The sequence below is a fragment of the Cajanus cajan genome, chromosome 4 (assembly GCF_000230855.2).
Source record: "Cajanus cajan strain Asha chromosome 4, NIPB_CcT2T_4, whole genome shotgun sequence".
Taxonomy (NCBI): Eukaryota; Viridiplantae; Streptophyta; class Magnoliopsida; order Fabales; family Fabaceae; genus Cajanus; species Cajanus cajan.
In genome coordinates this window covers 23,881,055-23,898,060 of record NC_138520.1, presented here as the reverse complement: position 1 = coordinate 23,898,060, position 17,006 = coordinate 23,881,055, and the positions used below count along the sequence as shown (strand labels likewise).

Genomic DNA, 17,006 nt, shown 5'->3' with positions numbered 1-17,006 from the left:
AAAACCTAAAATGCTACTCTATGTGGTCCAAAATACATGACCAAAATATATGATACCTATACTAACATGATGTATACAAAACATATGAAAATAGCTATAACAAAATATGGCCCATGAAAAGTTCAACTTGGGCCTTCCTAGGCCCAATGGGCCCGATGGGACCTGACTGGCCCAAACCTTCATGTCTAGCCAACTCCTCTTGGATCTTTGAGTATGTCACCTCTTGCACTCCAAAGCATGATTCCATCATCCCCTCCCTCTTGAAAAGGATTTGTCCTCAAATCTCGAGGATGAATGGAAGAAGAAAAATTAACACCTACATATAAAACATGCAAGGAATAAGAAGTAACATGGTAAGAGAAAAGATCATGGGTCCTAAGAGGAGTCCTAGTATCTATCCTAACAAAGAAAGATAAAATATTAGACTCTCTAGAAATAGGCTCCTCTTCTAAGCATAACCTAGAAGTAAAACCTAAAAATGTAAGAACACTATGACTAAGACAATGAAAAGACTGATTTTTAAACACTACAATATCTTGCCTAAAGTACCCTAAATGGTATCCTAGGCTTTTCCTAAAATATAAAGAAAATACTACTAAAAAACGTCCTAAACAATTTTGGATTTGATTGTTTATTAGATACTCATAGTCATATAATCTATTTTTGTCTTGTAGGGAAGGAAACATATTAAGTTCAAAAAAATAAGAACTTCCCATAAGATCAAACATAGAATATAGATTATTACAAGTTAGATCTACTAAACAATGTAAACCGAAAATTGGGTGCTTTAGAAAATCCAAAGAAATACTTCCTTCCTTGTGCACCTTCAAGGAAGTAGTATAAGGAGTAACACTAGGAATAGTCCACTCCTTCTTCACTATATCTCTAAGTTGATAATTCTTGGTTTGAAATTTATTTTGTTTTTCATTCTCAACTCTTAGATAAGTGGCAGCATTAGGACAAGAGTCAAAACTTTTATGAATAAAGAGAGTTCTTTTCAAATCTTGCTTGGTCATAAAATAACTCTCCTTGGTCACAAAGGTTTTAGTGGAATCCCCTTCTTCCACACTCTTTCCTTCTTTTCTTTCTTTATTTCTTTTTCTTTTCATTTGCTTTTGATCCTCAAACACTTGGGGTGGTGTCAAAGGATTAAAAACAATTTCCTTATTTTTATGAGTGAAAGTTATTTTGTTAGTAAGGCCATCATGTATAGTTTGTTTATCAAATTGCCATGGCCTACCAAGCAAAATATGACAAGCTTCCATAGGGATCACATCACATAAAACTTTGTCTTTATAATCCCCTATAGAAAACTTGACCTTCACTTGTTGATTCACCTCCAATTCCTCACCTTCATTGAGCCAATGAAGTTTATAAGGGTGAGGGTGAGGAATGGTGGTAAGGGCTAACTTGTTAACCAACCTTGTACTACAACAATTAGAACATGATCCACTATCAACAATGAGAGAACAAGTTTTTTTAGAAACTAAACATCTTGTGTGAAAGATGTTCTCTCTTTGTGATAGTGAAGTGGGACAAGGTTGACTTCCAAGAAGCCTTTTGACCATAAGAAGATCACCATCAACAGGATATAGCTTTTCAATTTGATGGTCTTCCTTACTAGTCTCACTATCACTTGAAGTGGTAGAACTAGATTCATCAAGGCTACTATAAATGTCTTGTCCTCTCAAAATCATGACCTTTTTAGTTGGACATTGAGAAGCTATATGGCCTCTCACAAGACATTTAAAGCATTTGATGTCACTAGTTTTACTACTAGAAGTGACAACATTTTTATTTTTATCACTTTCATTTTCTTTTTCTTTTTCTTGACCCTTACTAGAGTTTTTAGAAGAGTCATATTGACCCTCCCTCTTGTAGTCATTCTTGATATAAGAGTTAGCTTGAGTTTTTCCTTTTAAAGAATTTTTCCTTAAATTTTGTTGTTCCACCCTTATACAAAGTTGGACCAAATCATCAAGGTCCCTATAAGGGAGTAACTCAACTCTATCTCTTATGTCAAAATTTAGACCACTCAAAAACCTAGCAATGGTTAATCTTTCCTCTTCCCTTATGCCAGCCCTTATGAGATACAACTCCATCTTTTGTCTATACTCCTCAACACTCATATTCTTTTGTTGGAGTCTTTGGAGCTTATCCATAAGCTCCCTACTATAATAAGAAGGTATGTGCCTTCTTCTCATAGCACTCCTCAACTCATTCCAATAAGTGATGGGAGGATCATTGTGAAGTCTTCTCTCTCTTTCCAAGGATGTCCACCAATACATGGCTTGTCCTTGAAAAGCTAGGGTGGCTAAAGGAACTTTTCTTTCCTCACCTACTTGATGACAAGTGAAGATTTGCTCCACTTTCATCTCCCAATCTAAGTAGGTGTCCACATTATCTTTTCCATGAAAGTAAGGGAGATCAACCCTTGATTCCCTCACTTTGTGTTCCTTAATGACTCTCCTAGGTGTAGGTTGATAGTAAGCATCCATATGCATACTACCATCATTATCTTGGCTTTGAGAATCATTGGAGCTCTTGGTTGAGCTCCTAGAAGAACCTTTTGGACTTTTATTTTTATTCAATCTTTTCAAAAGTTTTTCTTCCCTTTGCTTAATCTTTTGGATTTCTTGTTCCAAAGCCATGATTTGTACTTCTTTTTCAAGTTTCTCTTTTTGTTTTTGAAGTATCTCATCATTTTTCCAAAGTTTTAGTGCTTCAACCTCCTTGACAATTCTTTCAAAACTTTTAGGAGTATCAAAGTCACTACTACCTTGAGAATGATGACTCATGGTTAAGCAAAAAGAATTTGTATGTTATGCAAAAAGTTATAAAATGTTTTTGGTATTTTCTAGGAATGAAAATAGCACTTGGAAGTCTAAGTGTACAAGTTGCACTATCAAGGGAGGTGAGCTACAAAGAGCCACTTAATAACCAAGCCTTTTCAAGTGGAAATCACTAAACTCCTTTGTGGTATTTCCAATTCCCCAAAACTTTTCACAAAAATTTTGTATGCTTTTCACAAATTTGTTTGTTTTTGACACTTAACTAAGCGTGAGCAAATAAAACTACACAATTCTAGACGTTTATAGGCAACAAAGTAAAGCAATTAAGTACAAGAAAACTTAAAAAGAAGTAAGTTAAGCAACTAGTCGGATATCCTAAGTGGAAGCTTGAAACATATGAAATTTCCAAGCCACTTCCACTAGTACTACATGTGAGAGTCTATCAAGGATGTAGATATACCTGACCAGCTTCTTAATACTCCCTCCAAGCTTTACAAATTGGTTTAAAAATACAAGAGAATTGACAAAAATTAAACTAGCCTAAAAAGCAATAAAGTGGTGGCTTTGGTGACCAATTAGTGGCGGTTTTGTGTTCAACTTTTCTAACACTTGTTTAAGTGTCTTAATCCGCCACTAATCCTTCAAATGGATGCTACTGGACCTGAAAAAGATACACAACAAGAGGTTAATTTTGGCTGCCTCACAAGGTGAAGGAAAAGGTCACTCAAGTGAAGGAAGTTTAGGATAAGTTTTGGCCACTAAATTAGGTCAAATTTTTAGGTCTTAGTGTCCAAACTTTTCCTAATCTTTGTTGAGCAATGCTTGATCCTTGAGCAAGGATTTGAGGCCACTTCCAGCACAGGAATTTATTGAAAGAAAACAAGACAAGCAATAAAAGCACAATTTGAAAAGCTTATACCAAAATTAAGAGTAATAGATGTATATGACAAGACTCAAAGAGGTTCAACAAGTAAAACTGAAAATTAAGACTCCAAATAAAAGCTAGCACTCAGAGAGAAGAGTTCCTAGATAGGTACTAGAATAGATGAACAAAACAAAAAAAATTTGAAGACAATTGGACAAGTATAGCAAAAGTAGTAGCCAAAACAATAACAAGGAATCAAGTGGATTTTTCAGCTTGTACACCTCTCGGCTTTTTCTTTATAAATATTTTTCTCTATTTTTTTTTTTTAATTCTTTCTTTTTCCAGTATAAAATTAAGAGTCCAGAGAGTATATTTTCCTTTTGTTTCAAATTTTTTCAATGATTCCAAGCTATAGAAACCGATAATACAAATCAGCCAAAAATTAGGTCAAATTTCAAGTAACTTGAATAACTAGTGCACTAGTCTTTAGGTTTTTTTGGTTTGGATTCCTTTTGAACTCTTTTCTTTTTGATCTTTTGAACACTTTAGGCTCTGTTTTATCTCTGTTTTCAGCCTCTAATTTTTTTTAAAATTTGAATCCACAAAAAGAGTGCACTAGAAGTAGGTTTACACTTGAAATTTTGAGTCACAAAAATTTTATAAGATTTTCAATGGAATGTGATTTGAAAACTTAAGAACATAATAGAAACCTAACTCTAAAGAAACTTGCTAGGACTAATAGAAAATTATGAACACAATAAGGTAAAGAAAAAAACACATATAGGTAGGCACAAATGAGCAATGACCGAGATCAATATGTAGACACAAAAAATCAAAATAAAACTAGGTTAAACATGCTATTCAAGGAATTGGCAACATGTAAGGATTAAACACAAACTTCTAAGACAAAACATAGATTCAAAACCAAAATCTAAATGCAATGCATGAGGTCCAATCACGGACACATACAAGAATGGAGAGACTCAAAATAAAATCAAAATAGCACAAGCAAATAGTTCCTAAACAAGTTGATTGAGGAAGAAATTCAAGAACAATCAACAATGGATCTATGAACACAAGAATTTCAAAATATAGATCCGAAAATTGAAAAACTCAAACAAGACAAGACAAGAACACATAAACACAAAACGGACACAAAATTTTGAAGAACACTTATCTCCTTGAAGACCTTGCTCTTGATACCAAAAATGATAGCAAAACTAGGAGAAGTGAAAGATGTTCTTCTCCACGGATTTGCTTAGGCCGGATCTTCTTCAATGGAGGATGAATTCTTCAACTCAAGAACACTTGCAAGCTATGAACTCACGGATGAACTCAACCTAGAACTAGGAGGGAAGCATCCAAGCTCAAACATCAATGGAGAGCACACTTCAAAGAGAAGGATTCTAGGTGAATTCCTAAGGTTTTTGAAGATGAACTCAAGGAGACTTTGAGAGGGAAACTCGGCACTATGGCTCACAAATTTCATTAATCATTCAAAGTGAGTACAATAAGGTGAAGGAGGGAACATATAGCTTCCGAAAATTAGGTGGACACTTGGCGCCACATGAGTGGCCACCATGTTGGCGCCAAGTTTTGAATTCAAATTTGAATTTGAATTCAAAACTTGTCACACATGTGTATGACCGGTCCCATGGGTGCTTGGTGCATTTGGCTTTGATTTAGTGTGCATTTAGGGTTGAATTTAAGTCACACATGTTCAGCCAAGGTGGCATAATCCATGTGACTCAAAATGCAACTTAAATGCATGCTAAATTAAACCTAATTTTTCCTAATCCTCTTAAACTAATATTCCTCCTTAAATCCTACTCTAATGACCCAAATACAATGGTCCAACAAATACAATGGAAAGGAAAAATTACAAGAATGAAAATGAGCCCAATATTGGGTACCAAAAGTCCAAAGGCCCATGAAGCCCAAAACTAGGCCCAACAAGCCTAAAACCTAAAATGCTACTCTATGTGGTCCAAAATACAAGACCAAAATATATGATACCTATACTAACATGATGTATACAAAACATATGAAATTAGCTATAACAAAATATGGCCCATGAAAAGTTCAACTTGGGCCTTCCTAGGCCCAATGGGCCCGATGGGCTCTGACTGGCCCAAACCTTCATGTCTAGCCAACTCCTCTTGGATCTTTGAGTATGTCACCTCTTGCACTCCAAAGCATGATTCCATCAATTGTCGAATGGGTCTATAGGTACCCGTAGACCGTTGTCGGAAAGCATCACTCAAGGTGATAACCATGAACTCAAGTCCGACAGTGCGTTGGAACTTTCCATCGACTTACGACGAGAGGAATTGGGTCCCTATAATGGGGGCACCTTGGGGGCCTCAGACCAGTGAGAACAGTTAGAACCTCCTTGAATATGCACTTTTCTGCAGGATACCCCTACCTCGTGATTCGCTCGTGACTGTTCGTGGATGAGTGAATTGTTTGTGCATCGTTTATGTGACATTGTTTGAGCATACATTGCATTCTTTAAACATACAACATTCCCTTTTTTTTAAAAAAAAATAAATAATAAATAATAAGAATAAATAGGAATAAGAATCTTCCCTTACATGGTGTTAACATCTACCTTCATCACATTCATATAGGTAGTTTCCATTTTCACCCAAAAAAATAAATAAATACAAAAACAAAATACCCAAGAAAAAGAAAAAAGATATTTATCCAAACCAAGCAATATCATGCATCATCTTAGGAGCATCCCGAAAACATGATAATGCTTAGTTGAATAAACACAATGCATGCATATTCAACGCCATCATCTCATATCATGCATTCTTATCGAAGATCATGGAGGGATCTAGGTTTGCATTTCATACATCCCTTCTAGTAATTCATTAATAAACATTAATAAAAAGAAAGGATTAATCGATGCGTATGTTCAGAATGGATCGCACGCCGTTTGTTATTAAGTGTAAGCCAACAACCGCGCCAAGCGAATGCACATCAACTCCGTTGTTGGTAATCAAGACGAATAAAGGGGAAGGTCCAACACCGTTAAGGATCACTGCTCCAAGACCTTTTCCCTACAAATCGAATAAGGCTGTGCCATGGATATACGACATCCATTCTTCTGCCGACAGCGATATCTCTAACATCGCTGGACTTGGGGGCATGACTAGGAGTGGCAGGATCTACACTCCCGAAGATCTTCATGATAAAGCTCCCAAGACTAAAGAAAAGGAAAAAGAAAAAGAGAAAACCGGGGAAACAAGGGTTAGGATACAACCCTAATAAAGATCAAAGGACGAAGAGGAACCAAAATCCTTCTCGACGTTCTTTAAGCCAGATCTTTAGGAAGGTCGGTTCACAAGCGTCAAGGCCGGTCATCGTCATCAAGTGCTCTTCTTCTTCCGATAGGGATGTATAGACCTGATGACTGTTAGAGATCACTCCTCGGGGACAACCCGACCCCCGAGCCTCGATAGGGCACATTTTTCCACTATAATTATAATAAAATCGTTCTCTATTCTTTCTTATTGCTTCTTTTCTTGCTTACAATAAATTTCTAGACCACATTATTCTTAACCCTGTTTGAATAAGCATGAATGAAGTTGAAATTGTCTTAATAACAATAAACCCGCATCATTTTTATGCGAAAGTGTGTGTGATAACTTGGAGCACCATTCCTTGGCCTCGACAAGTGCCATCATGGATAAAAAAAAAAGAATCCTTTAAAGAACAAAAATCATAAAAACAAAAATCATAAAAACAAAAAAAAAGAGGCTCGGCAGGAAACCCAAAAAGGGGGCTGCGCAAAAATAAGAGCAAAAGACCCACTAGGAATCCCACGAAAGGGTGACCTAGGCAAAAGTTAGGGTTGCGAAAATAAACAAAAACAAAGGCCCGCTAAGACGCTACAAAAGGATGTTTTAGGCAAAATAAGGATAATCAAAAAGCGAAAATAAATCCATGATGGTACCATGAGCTGAATTCAAAAAGAAAGGTTCAAGGAAACTATCTAAGTTGTCGAACCACAACGTCAATAACAAGACTTCCTTGACTTCACAAGTGTTTAATCAAACAAGCCTAAACACATAAGCCTACCTTGGCCAGCCATTCTTACAAAAACCATTTTCAAAACAATAAATCCCCTCTAAAACACAAACTTCTGAACAAAAAATATATTTCCCTTCTTTTCTCTTGTCCCAAACGATTTTAGAGTAATCTAGCGGAAACATGGAGATATAGTGGTCAATAGGAGGGTTGATACATCTTCTAAAGGAAGGGAAGGATCACTGGGTTGATGACACCAATCTCAATATAACACGCATCATTCCTCGGTTACAGAAATCGGCAGCGCACAGCCCGTCTAGAGGAATGGCAAAAATCCAAATAGAGAAACGCATCGGTTAATTCTTTTGAAAAAATAAATCAAATAGAATTAGGTGCATCATACCGCATACATGCATACAGATGATAGGTGTAATGGAAGATCATTTATTCTCTGTTTATTTCAAAAAAAAAAAAAAAAAAAAAAAAAAACAATACGCCCGTACCAGGTTCAATACGCCCGTATTGAAACTAGGGTTATGGGCAACTCTTCAGTTCAATACGGGCGTACCGAATTGAATACGCCCGTATTGAACGTAACGGTCACACCAATACGGGCCGTATTGGATTCAATACGGCCCGTATTGGCCCCCCATTTTACACAATAACGGCAAAGTCAGTACGGCCGTATTGAATTCAATACGGGCCGTACTGACCTACTTTTTCCTATAAATACGCCCCTTCCCCCTCTCATTCTGCACAGCATTCTCATTCCTCTACATACTTTGTCTGTGAGTGTGTCTGAGATCTCTCCAATTCCGAGAAATGGCCGAGTCATCAAGAAAGAGGCACAGGGTCCCCGCACAACTCGAAATGACCGCGCGGCGTCAAGAGAGGCTGGAGTTCCTTGAGACGTTCGTCTTCCATCCGTCGAGGGTGCTCGACTTCAACATCCTCCGGGAAATGGAATGGGAGGACGAGGTCCGAGGCTACATCAACGCCATAGGATGGGGATTCCTCCTTGATCCCCACCCTCAGATCTTCCCGACTGCGACGAAGGAGTTCCTGGCTATCGTCAGCGTCACAGAGTCGACGAACAGCTTTGGCGCGACAGTCTACTCAGTGGATTTTTGGATGAGGGGAGGATACCGCTCCCTGACGCTGGACGAATTCAACGTCCAGGCTGGCTTCTTTCAGCGAGCTGATTAGCTGGAGTATCGGGACGCCATCTGCGAGTGCCCCGATAACCTGACCACGAACGAGATGTGGAGAGAGCTCACGGGTCAGATGGACTACCACGCCGGAGTGAAGGGTACTCGGCTCCCGACGGCGCTACGGATTTGCCACAAGCTGATCACCGGCTCCATCCATGCCAGACCGAAGAGCCCCGAGTCAGTGACGCGACAGGATCTGCTGGCTCTTTATTGCATGGTCACCGGACAGAGGGCCAACCCCGGATTCTTTTTCCTCGAGCACATAAAGAATCTGGGGGCAAGAGAGGGTAGCGACGCTCGGCGAGGATATATCATGGTCTCCACGCTCCTTTCACGACTCGCCGAGACTTGGGGGTGCCCCGATGGCGTAGATGCAGGGGAGTTGGCGCCCAAGCCCATCAATGCTGCCACCCTGCTCAGCATGAAGATCATTGCCAGGGTAGGGAGGCAATATGTACGAGCAACCACCCACGACACCTTCAGCGAGCTCTTCGAGAACATCGAGCTCCCAGGTGATGTGGACCCGCAGCCAGAGGCCGACACCTCGCAGCAGGACAGGGCCTACTTCGATGCTCGTTTCGGCGCATTGCAGCAGAGCATCGACGCTCGATTCAACACTGCTTAGCACAGCATCGACGCCCTCAGACAGGATTTTGACAGCCTGTCAGTCTGGCTACATCATCGCTTCCCAGACCCTCCACAGGATCCGCCGGCAGAGGAGTGAAGACCGGCCTCTTTTTCTTACTTTTTGTTTATTTGATGGATCGGGCTGTGCCCCACTTTTTATTATCATTGTACAAATTTAATTTCATTTAATGAAATTCTCCACTTTGGATTCAAAATTCTTTAGCACTTCAACTTCTGTACAAAAAAAGCCAAAAATCGACAAAAAAAGGCAAAATTCAGAAAATCAAACAATCATACAGAATAACTGAGCCTGGAGAGGCTCGCCGAAATAATACTCTCCAGAGACATCTCAGCTCGCACTCTTGGGCCGAATTCCCAATGAAAGCTATCAGAGCAGGATCAGCAAGATTCCCCAATGGAAGCATGATCATCCGAACAGAATATCCGAGTCAAAGGACTTAAACTTCCTCGGTGGAAGATAGCTTTCCAACTCGAGCGCTGATGTTGTGTATTTTACTCGTATTTTAGCACTTTAATTCACAAGAATTCATAGCATAATCATGCATATCTTTCATGTTTTTAATAAATTTTTATATCATTTTCCTATTTTATGCTTTTCTTGGTATGTGTTGTGTTTTCTCTAAGCAGGATCAAGATTTAAGAATTAAAGAGGAAATGCTGAGCTACAGGGAAAATCCCGGCCGTGATTCTAAATCACGCCCGTGATTCACCAGGGACAATCACGGCCGTGATTCTAAATCACGCCCGTGATTCACCAGAGAAAATCACGGTCGTGATTCCCAATCACACCCGTGAACGCCACTGACCCTTCATAGATGTGCTCCAGAGAAGATCACGGTCGTGATTCTCAGTCACGGCCGTGATTCACTTCGCGTCCCAGCTGTTTAAGTTTTATGTTTTTATTTTTTTATTTTATCTTTGTAATTTTTATCTTGGTAGTTTTACCTTTTTACCCTTTTAGGTTATAAATTAGATTAGGTTAGCCTAGAACGGGGTGGTTTTCCGGAGACAGTCTTTTAGTTTTCGACACTTGGAGAAGGTTGGGCGCCTGTGCCATCGACTCTAAGGTTTACTTTTCTTTTATTCTTTTCTTCTTGGAGAACTACTATGAACTCCTGTGAGTAGTATCCCTTTTTCTGGGATCAGGGCTTAGCCTCTGAGAACCTCTTTATTAATGCATTATTCAGTTTCTTAATCTTATTCCAATTCTTGATCTGTTCTTTTATATTTTATATATGAACTTTAATATTATTGTTTTCATAATAACATTAATTAAGGATGAACTGAGAGGAGAACTTGATTATAATTATGATAAACAATTAATCTTAATTTTCATAATCATAGATAATTAGGGATGAACTGAGAGGAGAACCTAATTATCGGAACCTAAAGGAATAGACTTGAGTGTTAAATCACGAGAGTAGATTTAAGCTTTCGAGGAGCAATAGATTAACAAAGATCTTAACGGGTTTAATTGAACGCAATTACCACGAGAGTAGGGATTAATTTTAATTAAACACGTCCTCGTAGCCTGAGAAGGTGCAAGGATTAAATTAGGTTAAGACTACCTTCAAGATGGAATAGAATTAATTAATGAAAATAATAATTCAATAATGTTGGAACTCTTTGTGCGAACCCTAGATTCCCGGAAATCTCCTTATCTTATCTTAAAGTTTTATCTTATTCATTAATTGCATTACTATCTCTTTTACCTTCAAATCTGATCTTATCATCTCAAAACAGAAATTCCATCTGTTTTAAAATTCAAATTAAAATACTAGTAATTCTAGGTCAAACACGTAGTCCCTGTGATTCGATATTTATTACTTGACGACAACCGTACACTTGCGGTTTTTCACACAACAAGTTTTTGGCGCCGTTGCCGGGGACTACGTCTCTTGATTTAAATTACAATTATTTTAATTCGAATTTAATAAAAAAAAAAAAAAATTTAAATAAATAAATAATTTTTTTTTTTTTTTTTTTAGTATTTACTTCTCCAATTCAGATTTCACGGGCCACTTTCTTCTTTTTTTTTTGCAGTGCTTTAGGGTTAATGCAAAAGAGATCTCTACGTCTTGGGAAACCAACACCACTTGATCCTGAGATTGAAAGAACTCTCCTGAGAAGGAAAAGAAACCTTGCTAGAGAATTTGACATGGCTGCACAACGAGATAATTTACCGCTTCGGGATTACTCTGCACCCATAGCTCGTGGGATACCTGGAGGGGAGATGCAAACTGGAGCTACTGTACCAGCTTCTCTGGTGAATATGCTCAAACAGAACACCTTTGGAGGACTACCATCAGAAGATCCTAATGACCACTTAGAGGGGTTCTTGGAAATCTGTGAGACCCAGCAATTTGATGATGAAGTTTCTGATGGAATGCGACTTCGCTTATTCTCACTCACCTTGAGAGATAAGGCAAAGGTGTGGCTAAGAACAGTGCCTAGAGAAAAGATAGCAACTTGGGAATTATGTGAAAGAGCTTTTCTAGAGAAATTCTTTCCTCCTTCTAAAACTAAAGAATTGAGGAAGAAAATCACTAATTTCCAACAAGGCACTGGAGAGACTATTTATGAAGCATGGGAGCGGTTCAAGGGATATCTTCAAGCATGCCCACAACATGGCTTCAACCGTTGGCTTACCATCCAATTTTTCTTTGAAGGATTGGACCAACAAAGCACCATGATATTAGACTCAGCAGCTGGAGGATCTTTCATGGGGAAACCTATTAATGACTGCATGATTATTTTGGAAAATGTAGCCTCAAATCACAGCCAATACAGTGAAAGAGAAGTCACAGCAAGGAAAGGAACTCCGGGGCGATATGAAGTGAACAATATTGAGTTACTCTTAGCAAAATTTGATACTCTTAATCAAAGGTTAGACAAGATGGAAAAAGCTAAGGTTAATTCAGTGGCTACAAATCAAGTATGTGACCTTTGTAGGGAACAAGGGCACACTGCAGTAGATTGTACCTCAATTTTTACTGGAGAAGAAGAAGATACTACTGAACAAGTGGCAGCTTCTCATAATTTCTATGACACTCCTCGAAGAGAGAAGAGTAATCCATATTCCAACACATACAACCCTGGTTGGAAGAATCATCCTAACTTTTCTTGGAAGAATAACCCAGTTCAAGGAAGTAGCAGTCAGCAACCTAATTTCCGTCCGCCCAATCACTTCATTAATGGGCAAGGAAATCCAGTACAGACACCCTCAATTCAACAAAGTGTTTCAAGATTAGAAAGCCTTATGGAGAATTTTGTCACTAATCAAAAACAGACCAATGATTCAATGGAAAATTCTATTCAAAACCTTGCTGTCAAGGTTGAGAATATTACTCTCCACAACAAGATGTTGGAAAATCAAATTGCACAGTTGATGCCTAGTTCAAGCAATTCTTCAGGTAAGTTCCCAGGTAAAACAGTTGCAAACCCAGCTGAAAATGTTAATGCTGTGACTTTAAGGAGTGGGAAGAAATTAGACGGACCTGTGTCTAATCAAAATGATAATATTGAGATTGATGAAGACGCTTCTCCTATGGTTGAAAAACCTGAAAAAGAAAAATTAGAAAAAGAAAAAGTATCTTCATCAAAGCCTCAAACTGTTTATCACCCTCCAATTCCTTTTCCTCAAAGGTTAGCAAGGACTAAACTTGATAGACAATTTGAAAATTTTTTAAATATGATCAAACAAGTGTATGTAAACATCCCATTTGTAGAAGCTCTACAACAGATGCCTACATATGCTAAATTTCTTAAGGATCTTTTAGCTAACCGAAGGAAATTGGATGATAGAGAGACTGTTACATTGATCCATCATAATTTGCCCAAAAAACTTAAGGATCCTGGTAGTTTCTCTATACCTTGTCTCATTGGAAATCTAAGGTTTGAAAAAGCCTTATGTGACCTTGGGGCAAGTATCAGTTTAATGCCTTTATCAATTTGCAAGAAATTAGATATGGGAGAATTAAAGCCTACAGCAATGTCAATCCAGTTAGCAGATAGATCTATAAAATATCCCATAGGAATTTTAGAAGATGTTCCAGTTAAGATAGGTAAATTTTTAATTCCGGGAGATTTTGTTGTTTTAGAAATGGAAGAGGACAAACAAATACCAATCATACTAGGTAGACCATTTTTGGCTACAGCAGGCGTAATAGTAGATGTCAAACATGGAAAATTGTCCTTATCCATTAATGATGAAACAATGGAATTTAATATTGCTAAATCTGTTAGACAACCTTCTCTTGAAAATATTTGTTGCAGGGTTGATATATTGCCTAAAGACATGGAGGAAGAAGTCATGAGATCTATTTTGAGGGATCCCTTGGAGAATTTTCTAGTTGGAGGAAAGCACATAGATCTTGAGGGGATTCAACCTAATTATGCTTGCTTGATCGATTCAAGTCCCCCGTGTAAAGAAAAAGATCCTCTAGTAGAAAGTCTTCTTGAGTCTTCAACAGATTGGCAAGAAGAAAACTCTCCAAAGTTAGAACTTAAACCACTTCCTTCATCTTTAAGGTATGAGTTTTTGGGGGCTAATTCCACTTATCCAGTCATAGTAAATTCAGCTTTAAATGAAAAAGAAACTGAAAAACTTCTCAATGAGTTGAGAAAATTTAGAAAAGTTATTGGATATACTATGGCTGATATAAAGGGAATTAGTTCTTCATTTTGTATGCATCGCATCTTCTTGGAGGAAGGATCCAAACCTTCTGTTGAAGCTCAAAGAAGACTAAATCCCAAGATGAAAGAAGAGGTAAAGAAAGAAATTTTGAAATTATTGGATGCTAAGGTAATTTATGCTATATCTGATAGTCCTTGGGTAAGTCCAGTTCATGTGGTTCCTAAGAAAGGTGGGATGACAGTAGTTAAAAATGATAATAATGAATTAATTCCCACAAGAACTGTGACTGGGTGGCGTATGTGTGTTGATTATAGAAAATTAAATAATGCCACTAGAAAGGATCACTTTCCCTTACCTTTTATTGATCAAATGCTTGAAAGGTTAGCAATGCATTCATACTTTTGTTATTTGGACGGATACTCCGGTTTTCATCAAATCCCTATTCATCCATTAGACCAAGAGAAAACTACTTTTACATGTCCCTATGGTACTTTTGCTTATAGGAGAATGCCTTTTGGCCTATGTAATGAACCTGCTACCTTTCAAAGATGTATGACTGCAATCTTTAGTGATTTATTAGAAAAAGAGATGGAAGTTTTCATGGATGACTTTTCAGTTTATGGTATTTCCTTTGATGACTGTCTATTAAATCTAACTAAAGTATTGCAGCGTTGCTCTGAAGTGAATTTAGTCTTAAATTGGGAAAAATGTCATTTTATGGTACAAGAAGGAATTGTCTTAGGACACCTAATATCTGGGAGAGGAATTGAGGTAGATAGAGCAAAAATAGAAGTAATTGATAAATTGCCTCTTCCAATTGATGTTAAAGGTGTTAGAAGTTTCTTAGGGCATGCCGGTTTCTACCGAAGGTTTATTAAAGATTTTTCAAAAATCTCTAAACCATTATCTAATCTACTTGTGAAAGAGGTACCTTTTAACTTTGATGTTTCTTGTAAGAATGCATTCTACAGGTTGAAAGAAGCTCTCACTACAGCTCCTATTTTGCAAACTCCTGACTGGAGCCTTCCTTTTGAAATCATGTGTGATGCAAGTGACTATGCTATAGGAGCTGTATTGGGACAAAGAAAGGACAAGAAGGTTCATGCTATATACTATGCCAGCAAGACTCTTGATGAAGCCCAAGCCAATTATGCAACAACAGAAAAAGAATTGTTAGCAGTCGTCTATGCTTTTGAAAAGTTCAGATCTTATCTTGTGGGGTCTAAGGTTATTGTTTACACAGATCACTCTGCCCTAAAGTATCTTTTTAATAAAAAAGATGCTAAACCTAGGCTCCTCAGATGGATTCTCCTTTTACAAGAATTTGATTTAGAGATTGTGGACAGAAAGGGAGTAGAAAATGTAGTAGCTGATCATCTCTCTCGACTTCCACAAGACCAAGCAACAAAGGAGGAACTCCCTATTAATGACAGCTTCCCAGACGAACAGCTGTTAGCAGTTGTTGTGAAAAACAGTCCCTGGTATGCAGATTATGCGAATTACTTAGCATGTGGAGTCCTTCCTGAAGACTTTAATTATCAACAAAAGAAGAAATTCTTTAGTGACCTTAACAGCTTTATTTGGGATGAACCTTACCTATATAAGAGGTGTAGAGATGGTATCTACAGAAGGTGTATCTCAGAAGAAACAGCTCCTCACATCATTCACTCATGTCATTCTTCCGCATATGGAGGGCATGCTAGTACGTCAAAAACTGCAGCTAAAATTCTACAATCTGGTTTTTACTGGCCAAACTTATTTAAGGATACTTGGAAGATGGTAAATTCTTGTGACCAATGCCAAAGATCAGGGAATATATCCAGGAAACATGAAATGCCATTAAATGGGATTTTAGAAGTAGAAATTTTTGATGTATGGGGAGTAGATTACATGGGACCATTCCCAAGTTCTCAAGGTTACAAGTTCATATTAGTTGCAGTTGATTATGTGTCCAAGTGGGTAGAAGCGATTCCCGCTCAAACGAGTGATTCAAATACTGTCATTAAACTCTTCAAAAGAATTATATTTCCAAGATTTGGGGTCCCAAGAGCTGTGATCAGTGATGGAGGCTCACATTTTATTGAAAGAAAGTTTGAATCTCTCTTAAAAAAGTATGGAGTCACTCACAAGGTTGGTACACCTTATCACCCTCAAACAAGTGGACAGGTAGAAATATCCAACAGAGAAATCAAAAAGATTCTTGAGAAGACTGTATCTACAACAAGAAAGGACTGGTCTTTAAGATTAGATGAAGCTCTTTGGGCCTACAGGACTGCTTACAAAACACCTATTGGCATGTCTCCATTTAGGCTGATTTATGGCAAATCTTGCCATCTTCCTGTAGAGCTAGAACACAAGGCTTTGTGGGCAATAAAATACTTCAACTATGACCTAAAGGAAGCTGGAGAAAAAAGGAAATTGGAACTCAATGAGCTTGATGAAATCAGATTAGACTCATATGAAAATGCTAAGATTTACAAAGAAAGAACAAAGAGGTGGCATGACAAGCATATACATAGAAGAGAATTCAAGCAAGGGGACTCGGTGCTATTATTTAATTCCAGACTCAGATTGTTTCCTGGAAAATTGAAGTCAAGATGGTCAGGGCCTTTTACAGTTCAAAAAGTATATCCCTATGGAGCTGTAGAAATCAGAAACGATAAAGGCGACATATTCAAGGTCAATGCACAGAGATTGAAGTTATATTTCCATGGGGAACACTTAGAAAAATTATACTCTATGGTTCTTCAGGAACCTACTCAAGCATCATAGAAAAAAAAAATAAAATAAAAATAAAATAAAATAAAATAAAAAAA

The 17,006-nt window shown here is 37.8% G+C and overlaps 1 non-coding gene across 1 annotated transcript; it reads right to left on the bottom strand.

Annotated features, from left to right (window-relative positions):
* Positions 1–12,081: 12,081 nt before the first annotated feature.
* Positions 12,082–12,188, bottom strand: LOC145957608 (small nucleolar RNA R71). Its single transcript, XR_014433651.1, has one exon. It is a non-coding gene; the product is annotated as a small nucleolar RNA R71 (small nucleolar RNA).
* Positions 12,189–17,006: the final 4,818 nt, after the last annotated feature.